Source organism: Pseudorca crassidens, chromosome 6 (genome assembly GCF_039906515.1).
Source record: "Pseudorca crassidens isolate mPseCra1 chromosome 6, mPseCra1.hap1, whole genome shotgun sequence".
Taxonomy (NCBI): domain Eukaryota; kingdom Metazoa; phylum Chordata; class Mammalia; order Artiodactyla; family Delphinidae; genus Pseudorca; species Pseudorca crassidens.
Genome location: NC_090301.1, coordinates 13,450,685 through 13,466,299, shown reverse-complemented (window position 1 = coordinate 13,466,299; position 15,615 = coordinate 13,450,685). Strand labels below are relative to the sequence as shown.

The window sequence follows — 15,615 nt, the reverse complement described above, 5'->3', positions numbered from 1 at the left end:
GATGTACTTCAAAGAAGAGTAAAAGATCTTTACTTAAATCTTTAAAAAATCACAATGATATAGAGATGTGATTTAACAACACATCATGAAAAACACTTGGGTATTAGTATGAACCAACATGTGGTGAAGAATGTAACGTTAAGTTGTATCAGCAGAAAAACAGTATTTAGAATCAAGGTGAAGGTAATCCTGGTTTTCTTAGCATTGATGAAACATTGAAAACTGCTCAGTTCTTGGTGACATGTAGGAAGGATACAAACAAACCAGGACTCATTAGAAGAGAGTGACGAAGACATTGAAAAAAACACGTATAAGGAAGTTCTGAAGATGATGTTTAGCTTTGAAAAGATGTAACTATACCAGGTAAGAGAATTATTACCTAAAACTTAAAAATGGCCGTATAAAAAGAATTATGCCTAATTTATGGGTATGGCCAGTGGTATGCATCCCACGCTTTCAGAAACTCTATTACCACCCAACTATTTTAGTAGTGGGGTGGGAAAAAAATAAAAGTAACTCTCCATGTATAGCAAATGCAGTATGGTCAATACAACCCAAAGGAGTAGATTTAAAGCCACTGCTGGAAGTTTATAGAGATCAATTCTGACTCAATATAATAAAGAATATTCTAGAAATAAAAGCTGTACCAAAAATGAAATTAGCCATCTTGCCATTTATTCAACAACTATTTCTTGAGTGAGGACCCTTTGTTACACATGGTGATAGATATTGGCTAGCTGACACTTGTTCTTCCAAGCCAGTTATTAAACCAATACCTTATGCTGACTTTATGAAAATATTCATGCTTTAAGAAGAGACATAAAAACATATTTATGAGCATTTATGGTTTTCAATAATCAAGCTATAATTTTTTCTCAAAATTTTAGGTATTTTCTGTAGGCTGACCAAAATTTCACCGGGTAACTACCTAAATTTCCTTAGAATTAGCAGTTATCGTATCACTTCCTCTACCAAACTGGACAGAACTATTGTTATGTACCAAAGTTCATATCACAAAGCTAGTGGGATTGTGAAGAAAAACAAGACCAGCTCTCTAATCTTACAAATGAGGAATCTGAAGTACAAATGGGGTAAGTACCTTCTGTAAGCGACATAGAGATTATGAGAGCGCAGGTCCCCTCAGTCCATCCTCAGTATTCTATCCAGTACTCCACCAGCTGTCCATAATATTCCACAGAGGTGGACTAGAATTCACTGACGACCACAAACACGCCAAATAAACACTATCGCCTCCTTCCATAGACTGTGTCTCATTTGCCATGATGCCTAAACAAAATGCATCAGTAAATTATGCATTTATCATGTTAAAATGAAGTCTCCACTGCTGGTAGATTTACTAAAAGATTCCAATGTTTTAACCTAAACGACTTCAACTTCACATATGATATTACAGGCCGGGAGCCAACCTTTCCAGACCAAGTTGTGAAGTGAGCATATGGCGCCCTCTAGGGAGAACTACTTGAAAAACCAGGTTGGCTCCTAAGTAAGGGGTCACGGATGACTGAGTTTAAAGAGTCTAGTTAAAATTTCATGTCCCCATAAGAATTTTTCAACTAAAATAAGTATTCGATTTTTAGCTAAGATGTAATACTCTATCCACCAAAATAAAACACCAATCATTGACTCAAAATATTGAAAACAGATGATATTAAGTTCTCTAGGAGTGAACCCCAGGCAGGGAGGCTGTCGGAACAATAAAATACTCTCAGCTGGATTTCTAAGTTAATAAAAATACTTGGGGAATTTCCCTCTTTGAGATTTCAAAAACAAGAGTGTAAAATAGCCACAAAATACAAGTATTTACTTCAACCAAATGGGAGATGACTTTTGCAATCATCCTTCTTGTGAAAGATGATTTACTCTGCTCCAGTGTATCCCTGCAAATCTCATTTCACTGGGTGGCCTTTGGTGAAGTTAGCAGAATGTTTGCAGAGAAGAAATATAGATGGAAGGGTGTGAAGGGAAAAAGGACAAAGGCAGGCCCTAGGGATTAAAAAAAGGCTGAAAAACTATGTTCAGAATTTGCCTAAAAAGGAAAACTCTCTAACAGTAATGAATTCAAACTAGCCACTTAAAAAGACCTGCTACGAAATTCATTTTGACTCAAGAGTTTGCTAGGGTTTTGCCCATACTTGATGATGCGGTCAATTCCTGCAAGCTGCTATGGACACGATTTCTGATAGACTGAGAAGGGTCTTTGTGTTGCCCTCTCCCCTTGGCTGAAGCATTACATTCCTTTAACAGTGTATTAGTTAGCTGTTGCTGAGTAACAAACTACCCCAAAACTCAGTGGCTTAGGGAAAAAAAAGCAACCATTTTTTATTGCTAAGGCGCCTATCGGTTGACTGGGCAGTTCTTTTGGTATTGGCTGGGAATGCACCCATGGGTCTGCTGTCAGCCACAGGTCAGCCAGGCAGCTCTGAGAATCTCTGGGGTCTTGGCAGACTCCCCTGTTCTCTACTAGGTATCATCCTCCAGCAGCTAACCCAGGCATTTTCTCATCATGAAGGCAGAGGAATAAAAGAGGAAGCAGAGGCACTCCAAAGCTTGTTAAGCTTCTGTATGTGTGTTGTTCATTACTGTCTCATTGGCCAAAGCGAATCATGACACTAAGCCCAGAGGCAATGCGGGAAGGCACCTCCAAAGCACCTAGATAGAGGGAAGTGTGAAGAACAGGGGAGGTTAATTCAATCCATCTCCCAGGATAGGGGACAGAGTCTTCTAGGGTCCAACAAGAAGGAAGGCACACAAAACAAACAGACAAAGATCTCAATCACTGGTACACACAACTGACAGCAGTTTCTCTTGAAGAGTGGAATTTGAGAAAGGGAAGGAGGATCAAGAAAGCAAAAGAAAGAGTCAGAGAAAGAAGAAAGGGGATAATCAACTTTACTGCTTTCAACTGTACTGCTCATCAAGACTGCCCGGAGGGCTTGCTGACACACACATTGTTGGGCCTGGCCCCAGACTTTCTGAAGTAGGAGGTATGGGTTGGGCCTGCTAACTTGCATTTCTAACAAGTTCCCAAGTGATGCTGATGTTACTGAGAGAAGAGGGATGAAGAGCACACACTGAGAACTACCACTATAGAAAGCCCAGGTGGGGCCAGGAAGGAGCTTCAGGTTCTTATTGGTTCCAAGATCAGTTCGGGCACTTCACCCTTTGGTTCAAGCCGGATAGTTCATACAATCTGGGAGGGTCAACACTGTTTAAGGATGAAAGGGTGTCAGTGAGAAATATTGATTCAACCTTGAAAAAAGAATACAGAAAACAGATGTTTTTCTGTAGGAGAGACATCAAGTGATCCAGGATTAGAAACAGAACTAAATCTAAAACAACTTTTCTTCCAAAGAAGTATTTAGCCTGTATGAAGCAGACCAGCTAATAAGGGATACAGCACTGCAAGCACATATGGACCCATCATTGCACTGGTCTCAATCAAACCAATGGTGAATAAAGGTCTGATATCCTCTCAGCTGACACGTCAAATATTTTGAAGGAAAACACAGGGAAATATTTTAAGTCTCAGAAGTGAGCCTGACTGTGACTCACTCTGCCTGACAGCAGGACATGTCTTTTCTGATAACGTTAAATAGTGATGGAAAATATTGCTATGATATCTATAATAGCATATGTGGAGAGTCCAAGTTCTTTTCACAGCAAGCAAGTCTTGCCAAATGATCAGGTTCAAAGACGATTTCACGCCAATGAAGATTACTACAAAACCCAAAAAAGACGATGTCACAGTAGTTGCCAGAAAGGACTTAGGGCTTTATATGGAAAGTGGAGAAGTCACAGGAAACATTTTCTTTCTTTGCTTCTGGGAAGAAAATTAAATAAAAGCATCATATCTGCTATACAAACAAACCTGCTGGAGGAATTCACACTAGAAGTTCTAGATTCTTAAAGGGATTCTCTTTCATTAGAGGAAAGAGGTTGGATAATCAAGTTAGCTTAAAAAACAAGTGAAAAACAAACTAACTTAGCTCTTATTAGAAATACTGTGATCAGTGTCACCAACCAACAAGAGGGCAAACAGAGGTCTTTAGTTATGACTTCAGTATATGTATGACTTTCCTAATATAATACAATTTTTATGATATAGTTTTTAAAATGAAATGCATTTATTCAATCCTGATCCTTAAAGAGTAAACAAAACAGAAGAGTCTCTGTCTTTTAGGAAAGAAATTCAGCCAAGTCCAGAGCTGGGTGGAGTTGAGTAAAAGGAAGACTCTGGGGCTTGGAGGAACATCTGGCTACTGGCACAGAGGCCACATCAATATGAAAATTGCCACTGGCATTATAAACAGGCACCCAAAATGTTAGGCTCTGAAAGAAAGGTCTAGCTGCTCTCAGCTACAGCATGAGTGGAAGTATCTAGAGTCAACAGGGCCTGAGCTGCTCTTTGAGATGAGCCCCACTGAGAACAGCCCAGTGGAGGAGCACGCTCGATGCAGGTATGATCTGAATGGAAACTAGCTCATGTGTACTCCCTGGGAGAAGAAAAACAAAGTGCCACCCGAATTCATTAAGGAGAGAGAACTTGAAAATGGCTTTACATGGTATTATTACTATCAGTAACAATTCAATATTATATATGCCATGTCTCCAGATATCTCAGAATGAGGCCCCACTCATTCAAAATTTGAAATCCACAGCAGGCAGGGGAAAAAAGTTCCCCTCTCATTGCACGAAGGGAAACTTGAGACCCAGACACTGACTTAACTGGTCACAGGTTATACTAAAGGCTGAAGGCTCTCCACCTGGGTTAGACTCTACTCTGGACCAGACCATAACGGACAGTAATGAGATAGGATCCTTTCACACAAAGCAAAGGCTGGAAGTATCCTGAATCATCTCTGTGTTAAATAAGGAGCTCTGGAAAGTATTTGGAGGCATGCATGACAATTAGGGAGACTATATAAATCATCCAAGATATACTTCCTAAGTTCATTTTATTTCATTAATAATTTCACACTCAATTCCATCTGCTTTCACTTTATTTTCAAAGTAAAAAAAAGGAAGATAATTCCCAAATCCTTTAATCTACTTGTGTAGCAACATCTGTTTTCTAAGTTTTATACTCAGCTTTCAAAAAATTACAGTGCCCATATAACTTAGCTTTTCCATCATATAATCAAAAAGAGATATTAAAAACAAAACTAGTATATACACCTTGTTAGAATTGACAAGGCACTTACAGCTTACAAACCACATATCTCATTTGATGTCATAAATAATAGCAATAATAATAGTAATAATGGTTAATAATTATGAACATTGACTGTATAAAAAATATGTTAAAAATAACTTGCTTTTTCTTTTCCTCTAAAATCAGGAACAAGACAAAAGTGCCCACTCTTGCCACTTCCATTTAATATAGTATTAGAAGTCCTAGCCATAGCAATCAGACAAGAACAAGAAATAAAAGGCATCCAAATTGGGAGGGAAAATGTAAAACTGTTACTATTTGCAGATGAAATTATACTACACACAGAAAACCCTAAAGTCTCCACCAAAAAACTATCAGAACTAATAAATGAATTCAGTAAATTTGCAGGATACAAGACTGATATACAGAAATCTGTTGTTTGGCTATACACTAATAATGAACTATCAGAAGGAGAATTAAAGAAAACTGTCCATTTATAATTGCATAAAAAAGAATAAAATACTTAGGAAAAAATTTAACAAAGGAGGTGAAAGACCTACACTCTGAAAATTTTAAGACACTGAAGAAGGAAATTGAAGATACAAATAAATGGAAAGATATCCCATGTTCATGGATTGGAAGAATTAATATTGTTAAAATGTCCGTACTACCCAAAGCAATCTACACAGTTAATGAAATCCCTATCAAAATACCCATGACATTTTTTCACAGAACTAGAACAAATAATCCTAGAATTTATATGGAACCACAAAATACCCTGAATAGTCAAAGCAATCTTGAGAAAAAAGAACAAAGCTGAAAGTATCATGCTTCTGATTGCAGACTTGCTACAAAGCAGTATAATACTGCTTTGTAATCAAAACAACATGGTCCTGATACAAAACCAGACACATAGATCAATGGAACAGAATACAGAGCCCAGAAATAAACCCATGCACTTATAATCAATTAACCTATGACAAAGGCAAGAATACACAATGGAGAAAAAACAATAAGAGGTGCTAAGAAAACTGGACAGCCATGTAAAAGAATGAAGTTAGAACATTTTCTCATACCATATACAGACATAAACTCAAAATGGATTGAAGACCTAAATGTAAGACCAGAAGCCATAAAATTCCTAGAAGGAAACACTGTTATAACACTCTTTGACATAAATCATAGCAATATTTTTTTGAATCTGTCTCCTAATGCAAAAGAAACAAAATTAAAAATAAACAAATGGGGCCTAATTAAAATTTAAAACTTTTGCACAGCAAAGGAAACCATCAACAAAATGAAAAAAACTACTTAATGGGAAAAAATATTTGCAAAGGATATTGCTGATAAGGGGTTAATAATTAAAATATATAAACAGTTCATACAACTCAATATAAAAAAAAAAGAAAACCCAAATAACCCTATTTAAAAATGGGCAGAAGACCTGAATAGACATTTTTCCAAAAAAGACACACAGGTGGCTAACAGGCACATTAAAAGATGTTCAACATCATTAAACATCAGAGAAATGCAAATCAAAACCACAATGAGTTATCACTTCAAACCTGTCAGAATGGCGACCATCAAAAAACAACAAATAATAAATGTTGGCAAGGATGTGGAGATAAGGGAACCCTAGTACACTGTTGATGGGAATGCACATTGGTGCAGCCAGCCACTGTGGAAAAGAGCATGGAGGGTTCTCAAAAAACTAAAAATAGAACTACCATATGACCCAGCAATTCCACACCTGGGTATATATTTGTGACAAAAACCAAAAACACCAATTGGAAAAGATATGTGCACTCCAATGTTCATAGTAGCACTATTTATGATAGCCAAGACATGGAAGCAACACAAGTGCCCATCAACAGAAGACTGGACTAAGAAGATGTGGTATAGATATCACAATGGAATATTACTCAGCCATAAAAAGAATGTAATTCTGCCATCTGAAACAACATGGATGGACCTAGAGGGTATTATGCTTAGTGAAAGACAAATACTGCATGTTATCACTTATATGTAGAACCTAAAAAATAAATGAGTGAAAATAGCAAAACAGAAAGAGAATTACAGATAAAAAGAACAGATTAGAGTCCCTCCTATCAGGAAGCCTGCACAAGCCTCTTAGATAGCCTCATCCACCAGAGGGCAGAAAGCAGAAGCAAAAAAAACTACAATCCTGCAGCCTGTGGAATGATAACCACATTCACAGAAAGATAGACAAAATGAAAAGGCAGACGACTATGTACTAGATGAAGGAACAAGATAAAACCCAAGAAAAACAACTAAATGAAGTGGAGACAGGCAATCTTTCAGAAAAAGAATTCAGAATAATGATAGTGAAGATGATCCAGGACCTTGGGAAAAGAATGGAGTCAAAGATCGAGAAGATGCAAGAAATGTTTAACAAAGACCTAGAAGAATTAAAGAACAAATAAACAGAGATGCACAATAGAATAACTGAAATGAAAAATACACTAGAAGGAATCAATGGCAGAATAACTGAGGCAAAAGAACAGATAAGTGACCTGGAAGACAGAATGGTGGAAATCACTGTTGCGGAACAGAATAAAGAAAAATGAATGAAAAGACATGAAGACAGCCTAAGAGACCTCTGGGACAACATTAAATGCACCAACATTCACATTATAGGGGTCCCAGGAGAAGACAGAGAGAAAGGACCCGAGAAAATATTTGAAGAGATTATAGGTGAAAACTTCCCTAACATGGGAAAGGAAATAACCACGCAAGTCCAGGAAGAGCAGAGAGCCCCAGGCAGGATAAACCCAAGGAGAAACATGCCGAGACACATAGTAATCAAATTTACAAGAATTAAAGACAAAGAAAAATTATTAAAAGCAACAAAAGAAAAACGGCAAATAACATACAAGGGAACTCCCATAAGGTTAAAAGCTGATTGCTCAGCAGAAACTCTACAAGCCAGAAAGGAGTGGCATGATACATTCAAAGTGATGAAAGGGAAGAAGCTATAACCAAGATTACTCTAGCCAGCAAGGATGATCTCATTCAGATTTGACGGAGAAATCAAAAGCTTTACAGACAGGCAAAAGCTAAGAGAATTCAGCACCACCAAACCAGCTCTACAACAAATGCTAAAGGAACTTCTCTAAGTGGGAAACACAAGAGAAGAAAAGGACCAACAAAAACAAACCCAAAACAATTAAGAAAATGATAATAGGAACACACATATTGATAATTACCTTAAATGTAAACGGATTAAATGCTCCAACCAAAAGACACAGGCATTCTGAATGGATACAAAAACAAGAACCATATATATGCTGTCTACAAGACACCCACTTCAGACCTAGGGACACATACAGACTGAAAATGAAGAGATGGAAAAAGATATTCCATGAAAATGGAAATCAAAAGAAAGATGGAGTAGCAATACTCATACCAGTTAAAATAGACTTTAAAATAAAGAATGTTGCAAGAGACAAGGAAGAACACTACATAATGATCAAGGGATCAATCCAAGAAGAATATATAACAATTATAAATATATATGCACCCAACATAGGAGCACCTCAATACATAAGGCAGATGCTAACAGCTATAAAAGAGGAAATCGACAGTAACACAATAATATCATGGGAATTTAACACCTCATTTACACCAATGGAGAGATCACCCAGACAGAAAATTAATAAGGAAACACAAGCTTTAAATGACACAATATATCAGATAGATTTAATTGATATTTACAGGACATTCCATCTGAAAACAGCAGATTACATTTTCTTCTCAAGTGCACACAGAATATTCTCCAGGATAGATCACCTCCTGGAGTCACAAATCAAGCCTCAGTAAACCTGGGTCACAAGTCAAGCCTCAGTAATTTTAAGAAAATTGAAATCATATCAAGCATCTTTTCCGACCACAATGTTATGAGATTATAAATAAATTACAGGGGGAAAAATGTAAAAAACACAAATACATAGAGGCTAAACAATACGTTACTAAATAACCAAGAGATCACTGCATAAATCAAAGAGGGAATCAAAAATACCTAGAGACAAATGACAATGAAAACACGATGATCCAAAACCTATGGGATGCAGCAAAAGCAGTTCTAAGAGGGAAATTTATAGCAATACAATCCTACCTCAAGAAACAAGAAAAATCTCAAATAAACAATCTAACCTTACACCTAAAGGAATTAGAGAAAGAAGAACAAACAAAACCCAAAGTTAGTAGAAAGAAAGAAATCATGCAGATCAGAGCAGAAATAAATGAAGTAGAAACAAAGAAAACAATAGCAAAGATCAATGAAACTAAAAGCTGGGGGCTTCCCTGGTGGCGCAGTGGTTGAGAGTCCGCCTGCCGATGCAGGGGACACGGGTTTGTGCCCTGGTCCGGGAAGATCCCACATGCCACGGCACGGCTAGGCCTGTGAACCATGGCCACTGAACCTGTGCATCTGGAGCCTGTGCTCCACAATGGGAGAGGCCACAACAGTGAGAGGCCTGTGTACCGCCAAACAAACAAACAAACAAACAAAAACCTAAAAGCTGGTTCTTTGAGAAGATAAGGTTGATAAACCTTTAGTCAGACTCATCAAGAAAAAGAGGGAGAGGACTCAAATCAATAAAATTAGAAATGAAAAAGGAGAAGTTACAATGGACACTGCAGAAATACAAAGCATCATAAGAAAATACTACAAGCAACTCTGCCAATAAAACGGGCAACCTGGGAGAAATGAACAAATTCTTGGAAAGGTATAACCTTCCAAGACTGCTCCAGGAAGAAATAGAAAATATGAACAGACCAATCACAAGTAATGGAATTGAAACTGTGATTAAAATCTTCCAACAAACAAACGTCCAGGACTGGATGGCTTCACAGGTGAATTCTATCAAACATTTAGAGAACAGCAAACACCCAACCTTATCAAACTCTTCCAAAAAATTGCAGAGGAAGGAACACTCCCAAATTTATTCTACGAAGCCACCATCACCCTGATACCAAAACCAGAAAAAGATATCACAAAAAAAGAAAATTACAGACCAATATCACTGATGAATATAGATGCAAAAGTCCTCAACAAAATACTAGCAAACAGAATCCAACAACACATTAAAAGATCATACACCATGATCAAGTGGGATTTAACCAAAGGATGCAAGAATTCTTCAATATATGCAAATCAATCAATGTGTTACACCATATTAACAAATTGAAGAATAAAATCCATATGATCATCTCAATAGATGGAGAAAAAGCTTCTGACAAACTCAATACCCGTTTATGATAAAAACTCTCCAGAAACTGGGCATAGAGGGAACCTACCTTGACATAATATGGGCCATATATGACAAACCCACAGCAAAGATCATTCTCAATGGTGAAAAACTGAAAGCATTTCCCCTAAGATCAGAAACAAGACAAGGATGTTCACTCTTGCCACTATTATTCAACATAGTTTTGGAAGTTCTAGCCATGGCAATCAGAGAATACAAAGAAATAAAAGGAATACAAATTGGAAAAGAAAGAGTAAAACTGTCACTGTTTTTAGATGACATGATACTACATGTAGATAATCCTAAAGATGCCACCAGAAAACTACTAGGGCTAATCAACGAATTTGGTAAAGTTGCAGGATATAAAATTAATGCACAGATATCTCTCGCATTCCTATACACTAACAACGAAAGATCAGAAAGAGAAATTAAGGAAACATTCCCATTCACCATTGCAACAAAAATAATAAAATACCCAGGAATAAACCTACCTAAGGAGGTAAAAGACCTGTACTCAGAAAACTAAAAGACACTGATGAAAGAAATCAAAGGTCACACAAACAGATGAAGAGTTATACCATGTTCTTGCATTGGAAGAATCAATATTGTGAAAATGACTATACTACCCAAAGCAATCTACAGATTCAATGCAATCTCTATCAAATTACCAATGGCATTTTTTACAGAACTAGAACAAAATATCTTAAAATTTGTATGGAGACACAAAAGACTCCGAAAAGCCAAAGCAATCTTTAGGGGAAAAAACGGAGCTGGTGGAACCAGACTCCCTGACTTCAGACTATACTACAAAGCTACAGTAATCAAGACAGTACGGTAATGGCACAAAAACAGAAATATAGATCAAGGGAATAGGATAGAAAGCCCAGAGATAAACCCATATACCTATGGTCAACTAATCTATGACAAAGGAGGTAAGGATATACAGTGGAAAAAACACAGTCTCTTCAATAAGTGGTGCTGGGGATACTGGACAGCTACGTGTAAAAGAATGAAATTAGAGCACTCCCTAACACCATGCACAAAAATAAACCCCAAATGGATTAAAGACCTAAATGTAAGGCCAGACACTATAAAACTCTTAGAGGAAAACATGGGAAGAACACTCTTTGACATAAATCACAGCAAGATCTTTTTTGACCCACCTCCTAGAGTAATGGAAATAAAAACAAAAATAAACAAATGGGACCTGATGAAACTTAAAAGCTTTTGCACAGCAAAGGAAACTATAAACATGATGAAAAGACAACCCTCAGAATGGGAGAAAATATTTGCAAATGAATCAATGGACAAAGGATTAATCTCCAAAATATATAAACAGCTCATGCAGGTCAATATTAAAAAAACCAAACAACCTAATCAAAAAATGGGCAGAAGAACCAAGTAGACATTTCTCCAAAGAAGACATACAGATGACCAAGAGGCACATGAAAAGTGCTCAACATCACTAATTATTAGAGAAATGCAATTCAAAACTACAGTGAGGTATCACCTCACACTGGTTAGAACGCGCATCATCAGAAAATCTACAAACAACAAATGCTGGAGAGGGTGTGGAGAAAAGGGAACCCTCTTGCACTGTTGCTGGGAATGGAAATTGATACAGCCACTCTGGAGAACAGTATGGAGGTTCCTTAAAAAATGAAAAATAGAATTACCATATGACCCAGCAATCCCACTACTGGGCATAATACCCTGAGAAAACCATAATTCAAAAAGACACATGTACCCCAATGTTCACTGAAGCACTATTTACAATAACCAAGTCATGGAAGCAACCTAAATGCCCATCGACAGACGACTGGATAAAGAAGATGTGGTACATATATACAATGGAATATTACTCAGCCATAAAAAGGAACGAAATCAGGTCATTTGTAGAGACGTAGATGGACCTAGAGACTGTCAAACAAAGTAAGTCAGAAAGAGAAAAACAAATATCGTGTATTAACACATATATGTGGAACCTAGAAAAATGGTACCAATGAACTGGTTTGTAAGGCAGAAATAGAGACACAGATGTAGAGAACAAACGTATGGACACCAAGGGGGGAAGGCTGGGGGTGGTGGGGGTGGAATGAATTGGGAGATTGGGATTGACATGTATACACTGATGTGTATAAAACAGGTAACTAATAAAAAATAAAATAGAACATACATTTTAAAGTGATTTTTTTAAAAAAAAGAACAGACTAGTGGTTACCAGTGGGGATGGGGAGGAAGCAGGACAGGGAATGGTATTGAAGGGTACAAACTACTATGTATGAAGTGGATAGGCTGCAGGAGTGTATTGTACAGCACAGGGAAATATAGCCATTATTTTGTGGTGATTTTGAATGGAGTATAATCTATAAAAATGTTAAGTCACTCTGTAGTACACCTGAAACTAACATGATGTTGTTAATCAACTATATTTCAGTTTTAAATATTAGAAAAAAATTTTTTAATTATTTGCTTTTTAAAAAATTCAATCTTCACAAAAATTCTGTAAGGCAGGTGTGATTATTGTCCCTATTTTTACAGAAAAGAAAACTGAACCCCAGAAAGATTCTGTTAGTTGTCCCAAGTCACACAGACTCTAATGCTGAGCTCGGCCAGAGTAGAGGACCACTAGGCATGACAGGGCTCCCTGACAAGAGTTTCATCAAAGTGCACAGAAATTAAACAACAGCTTGAGTTCTCCATGGAAATGAATGTCCCCTTTTTCTTCTAGGACCTCACGGTTCCCAACATAAAAAGTTTTTCTTTTAGTGAGGATGTTTGGTTGTAATAATGGTGGGATTTTGAAGATATCTGCCACAAAGAATTTCAGAATTTTAGATATATATAGTACTTAGCATTATGTTCTCCTTGAATATAATTTATATTGTATTAAACTGTAGAATTAAACTGTGTTAGAGCATCATCTCCTTATCTTAATATATTATAGCATTTTTAGATAAAATCCAAAATTTTCTTTCACTCAATTAGAATTTGTTTTAGCCACTAAGCTGATCTCAACACAAGAACATCCAAAATGTCATTTCAGAAATTTCTCAATGTCTCCAAAAAATATATGAGAAAAGCGTTTTTGGCTACTATGACATTTTATAACTGTAAGAAGTAGCCAATATCATTAAAAAATTTCTGGCAGTCAGAATATGAAGGTTATTTTTAAAAAAGAAATACAACTTAAAAACTCATTGGAAACAAACACTTACAGCATTTGGAATAAAAATTCTCAAATCAAAATGTGGATTTTAAGCCCACATTTTGCCTCTGGGAATTTTCAAATGATATTACCTACTTCCTAGGGTAACTAGATATCATGGTAGCCTATTTTCTCACAGATCTTTTGGAGACAGTGAATATTTTTGAAATATTTGTGTTTCTGTGTTGAGAAAAAGCTCAGTTATTGAAAAATCGCAATTAAGTGTATGGAAATTTCCTTATAAAAAATAGAAAAGATTTTTAAAAATAAAAGTTGCTATGCTATTATTATAGAATATTATAGTATACCATAGTATTAGTATAAATACGAAGTATACTCTGTTTTGTAATTGATGAGATTACTCAGCTTACATTTATTGTGATTAGTTATTGATGTAGTTAATGTCTAAAAGTTTATTTTGAGATGTCTACTAATCATGCCTTTTGTTTGTGTCTTTTTTCTTATTATGTGTTAGGTTGGAAAGATATGCTTTAAATTCTTTTTCTCCTCTGCTGGTTTAGGAGCTCGACATTTTATTTCTCCTCTGAATTTTAATGTAACTGAATTTATCATTTTTCTCTTTCATATCTTTGATCTAATTTCTCTGAATTTTATTTTGTGTGAATTCAGTGCTGTCTTTTAATACATTAGTTGTCTCTTGAACTGGGTCTAGTCTGAAGTTTATTCCTTAATTTCAGGGTCTATCATTTTCATTTCCATGATTTTAAAAATCTATATGTTCTTGTTTTGTTATTCTTTTTACAACCACTTATTCTTCTTTACCTCTTGGATATTCTAAAGTAAACTCCATTGTAAGGGGACACAAAATACTTTTATGTGGTTATAATGTAATTGGTGACTGATCTCTTATCACCTGCCTGTTCTCATCTGAAGGTTGAATAAAAGTCTTACTGACTCTTGGAAACAGAGAGTCTGGGTCAGTGGGGGAGGGCATAGTTTGGAAGTGACCACTTTATGATCATTTGGGATTTTCTCAACTTAGTGTGTGATACAAAATTTGTAATAGTGAACTGTTTTTTTTTTAAACTTACTAATATATTCAATAAATAAAAATCTATAAATAAAAACATTTTCCTTTTATTTTTTCCCACAGAAGCTGGAAGACAGCCAAAGTATATTTCATTACTTTTACAGTAATGCAACTTGTGCACTTTGTGTGATTGAACACAAGTGTGTGATTTTGAACACAAAGTGTGTGATTAGATCACCACTTTTCAATGATGGCAGGGTTTTACTATAGTTTTAAAGAAGTATTTTCCAGATTACACTATTATTTCCTTGTAATCAGGACTAAATTCATCTTTTGATTGTTGATTTAAGGGGGCACTTTGGTTAGCATTCATTTTCCTCACGTGTTCTGGCATTTTAGCATGCAGACTCGAGACAGAGTAGGGGGTCATCTCCTACTCTGTAGGGGGTGTCTTTCCACCTGGGCCTGGTAACTCCATCACATGGTGACTGGAGAGACCCAAGATCCAGGCCAGCTGGTAGACTGGCCAAGGCTGAGAAGCTGTGTTTAAGGAATATGGCTCTTAGGAATGGGACAGGGATGGTGGCTTTTTCCATGCTTATTCAAGGACACTGAAGCTCCATTCCAGTTCCTGGTTTCCAGTTTTGAGTCTGATTTCAGATGCCCACCTTGAATGAGCACCCATTTCTCAGAGCCAATACCCCTGTTCTATTTCCAGTTCTGCCACCTGTTTCTTGTTTCCAGTCCCCCCCTTACTGCTCTGTGTTTCTGTTTCATTTCTATTTTTATTTAAAAGACTTTTAAAAATCTTTACACCTGATAGGGATAGGAAAGGTGGAGTAGGGGCCTTGAAATGTCAACTAAATAAAATAAAATATCACTAACTAAAAAGAAAACTAATCAACCAGAATAAGAACATTTGGGCCAGAAATTTCACTCAGACTCTTTAAGCTTCAGTTTCCCCATCCTAGAG

General features: G+C 36.5%; 1 protein-coding gene across 2 annotated transcripts in view; it reads right to left on the bottom strand.

Moving 5' to 3' along the window:
- Positions 1 to 15,615, bottom strand: part of DOCK10 (dedicator of cytokinesis 10) — a 278,971-nt gene that overhangs the window by 237,314 nt on the left and 26,042 nt on the right. The gene's annotated exons all lie outside the window — the stretch shown is intronic.